Source organism: Bidens hawaiensis, unplaced genomic scaffold (genome assembly GCF_021521415.1).
Source record: "Bidens hawaiensis isolate Kalapana, Puna unplaced genomic scaffold, B.hawaiensis_p1.1 tig00061658_1, whole genome shotgun sequence".
Taxonomy (NCBI): domain Eukaryota; kingdom Viridiplantae; phylum Streptophyta; class Magnoliopsida; order Asterales; family Asteraceae; genus Bidens; species Bidens hawaiensis.
The window spans coordinates 60712-64693 of NW_027501097.1; the positions used below are offsets into that span (position 1 = coordinate 60712).

Consider the following 3982-nt stretch of genomic DNA (forward strand, 5'->3'; position numbering starts at 1 on the left):
TGGCAATAATAGAGTTCTCCCACGTGCTAATATTAACTACAAGTGCGAGATTTCAGCATACAGTCAATATTTGACCGTTAACCATTACTTGGCCCTTACTCCTAACGGTTATAGCTCATTCGACACGTTTTCTTCAACCACCAACCGTGTATTTCGCATGGACTAAATCAACAATGAATATATGCAATTATAAATCAACGCCAAAAGAGAAATATCTATTTATTAGCATTAATACTCAGGATACTAAACTTATTCGAGAATCCTAAACATATTCGGGATCCTGAGCATATTTAGGATCCTGAGCTGACCACAGATCCGACTATAAAATTTGGGCCCTAACAATAGTTAAGATTATTAAAACCAAATTTTCCTTTATTTTTAATAAATTACATCAGTGATGATAATATACTTAAGTGGGATAAAGATGATAAGGCAGACGAGGCTTTGCTATGGCCAACAATGGCTTAGCCTTCGCTAAATCATCCCACTTCTCCTCCAAATCAACTTGTGGTTCGTTGGGTGGCAACTCCCAGGTGAAACCTTGTACTTGTCTAGCTAAAAGCATTGTGGCCATGGTTGAGCCCAACAACACTCCAAGGCACACTCGTGGACCAGTGCTAAAAGAGAAGGTGTGAAGCTTGTTGTCGGTTAACACCACATTTTTATCACTTGTCATGTGACGGTCTAGATTGAATGCCAATGGGTCATCCCAAATCATAGGGTTCCTCCCTAGCCCGAGGCAGCTCACTAACACATGACTACCCTTGGGTATGAAGTATCCAGCAACAGTAGACTCAACTGTTGTCACGTGAGGGAGGTTGAAAGGTGCAATTGGGTGCAACCTGAAAGCCTCCTTTACACATGCTTTGATGTAATTAAGGTTTCGTAGATCAGATTCTTGAACAAGTCTATCCTTTCCAACCATAAAATCGAGCTCACCGACAGCTTTATCAAATATCCTCGGTTCATTCATCATTTCCGCCATTGCCCATTCAATATTATTTGAAACGTTTTCAAACTCGCTAGAATTAGATCCTGTACTAGACCAAAGTTATTTGATATTACACAAAACAAAGATAGATATCTTCCAAGACAATATATATTATTAATCTTACAAAGATTTGGGCTTTAATCTCATCGGGTGTTAGTCGAGTACCATTAAGAGTTATGAAAACGCCAAGCAAGTCATCTTGTTCGGTCCTAACACCCTCTTTCCATTGTTGAATCCTCTCGTCGATCAACGGATCTTGATAATTTCTTGCCATAAGAATAGCACTCCTTAGGATTTTTTCATGCCCATCAAAATCGGTTCTCCATCGCAACCATGGGGAAGTAATCCGTCACACAAAATGCGTGAGTTGAAGCAAGAATCGTCAACAGTAATTCAAAATACTCAATATCATCAACCCCCTGTCCACCGTCTTCATTCCCTTTACCCAAATACCTACTACCAAATATGAGTTTCCTTGTTAAGTTGCTTGAGTATTGTTGCCCGATAATCCTGACATTCACAATGGTGATCCCATGATGGATGTCACATTGATTGTTAATGTACCTACAAGATACATTAATTTGGATGTTGTATTGCATATATAAGAAATAATATGTATTTACACACACACACAATATCCTCATTTTTACATATTTAAATTACATTTTATCAAAAACATGGAGTCCTTCTTGATTCTTCATTCCTCAATCATAATCTAGTTTTTCTCTTTAAAAAGATGTTTTAGTTCATGATGATCTATCTATTCACCATGTTTTAGTTCATGATGTTTCATCTACTGAAGAAGAAAAGAAAAATCTACATGTGGCTTTAGAAATCGGCCATGGGGAAGTCATATCGTGTTTTAGTTATGATGTTCTTCATGGCGTGTTTTAATTCACGGTGTTCTACCCACTGTTTTTTCAGTTCATGATGTTCTACGCACTGTGTTTTAACTCATAACTTTCTACTCATTGTGTTTTAGTCATGATATTCTTTACTATGTTTTAGTTCATGAAGTTATTCATTGTGTTTTAATTTGTGATTTTATACCTTGTGTTTTGGTTCATGTTCACTTTGTTTTAGTTCATTATGTTGTTCATGTATGTTCATCATGTTTTTGTTATTTTTCATTATGATGATAAAAGGACTCAAGAGAGAAAATAAACATATTGTGTTTAAGTTCATAATGTTGATCATGGATGTATAATATGTTTTTGTTTTTTTGTTTTACGATGATTAATGGAGAGCTCTAGTTATGCAATTATTTGAATAAAACACAACATGTAATTTAATTTACCGTCATTTAATCTAACCCATTATAAGGTTTGATCTAAGGGCTAGAATCCCTTCCTAGCATTTTTAGAGACTATGATCTTTTTAGACTAACTTCAACCAACCTAGATATATATGGGAATGATATTTTGAAAACTTGATGAGTTATAAGAATTTTAAAAACTCAATATGGACCACACATTTAATTAAATGAGTATAGAATATGTTGCTGAGATTAAATTTAATTAAAAAAAATTAATCAGGAGAAAGAATAAAGATCTGTGATGATTTGACAAGTTTAATTGTTAGTTACACATATTTGAATAAATATTTGTCAGGCTTAGCAAATATTTGATACCGATCGACTACCCCTATAAGAGCATATTTTGGTAAACGGATAAATCGGTATCATATAAGAGCATCTTCAATGTATTTCTTTCAGATCCATATATATATATATGTGTGTGTGTGTGTGTGTGTGTGTGTGTGTGTGTCATGTTAGAACATTCACAGCCCATACCTTAAAAATATGTGGGGGTGGGGGTTGGCAAATTATAGGATGTGATTGTGAATGGAGAAGAGAGAAAATGTTATACATGAAAGTTAAATTTATGGTTTCACTGTTCATATCATATATTTTTTTAATATTTTCTAGAAAGTGGTAGTGAGTGAATGAAAACAAAAATAATATTGATAAAGGTATAAAAATATATTATTTAATTAAAACGAAAAGAGAAAATGTAATGGTTTTTAGTTTTTACAATGTGTTGAGCGCCCAATGGCGCCGGCCAACTCAGCCAACCCCGCCCCATAGCGATGGGTCTAAGTTTTTACAACATTTTACATCCTATGCCGTCAAGCAAAATCTATGTATCTAACCATTCATGTATAAACAATTAAATAAGCACATACGTAACTTACCTCACTATATTATCATCTTCTTCATTTCGCTTGTTGGAAAGCCACTTATGCCTAGCAACCGAAAGAATCTCGGCAGATAGGATTTTTCTCATCTTCTTCCAGTGATCACCCATTGGAGCAAGAGCTGTGTTCAAGTAGCCGCCACTCGTCAGAAAACCCGACATGGAATCGGGCCTAGACGAGAAGATCCCATCTTTGTCCTTCAAAAACTCAAGAGCGATCTTTGGATCGCTTACTGCTATGACATGGACGTTTCCAAGGCGGATGCATAGGATCTTGGTGTTCATTTCGTCCATCATCCTATGAATCCATCGAAGCGTGGGCTTGTTTCGAAGCATGCTGATTATGCTGCCAATGTAGGGCAAAGGTGTCGGGCCAGGAGGAAGAGGCGGTTGGCGTTTGGAATCATGTCTTGTGAACCTGTTGAGCATGAAGAACAAAAACAAGACTGACATAAGGGAGAGAATTAATATTATGAGCATATCGGAAGCAAACAGCTTTTGACAGAAATTTAAAATTCTGATTTTGTTTGTTAATTTTGTTGTTTTTGTGCGCATTGTATCAGTATCGTATTTATAGGGGTTCGCTGTATGCAATAATCAATATCATATAATAGTGTTAGCTGGTTATATACCACACTTTTATACTTGTAAAAGTGTAAAAACCGCATAAAAAATTTGTACCTAAGTTGTTTTAAGTACATAAGACGTCGGCTGTGAAACCGCATAACCACTTCTCTCTAGCTCGCCAATCTGTAAGATACTATGTACAATTACTTTTGAGATTCTTAGCTTCAAA

The 3982-nt window shown here is 35.7% G+C and overlaps 1 pseudogene; it reads right to left on the minus strand.

Moving 5' to 3' along the window:
* Positions 1–409: 409 nt before the first annotated feature.
* On the minus strand, positions 410–3726 carry LOC143603451 (tryptophan N-monooxygenase CYP79A68-like; annotated as a pseudogene).
* Between the last annotated feature and the right edge of the window lie 256 nt (positions 3727–3982).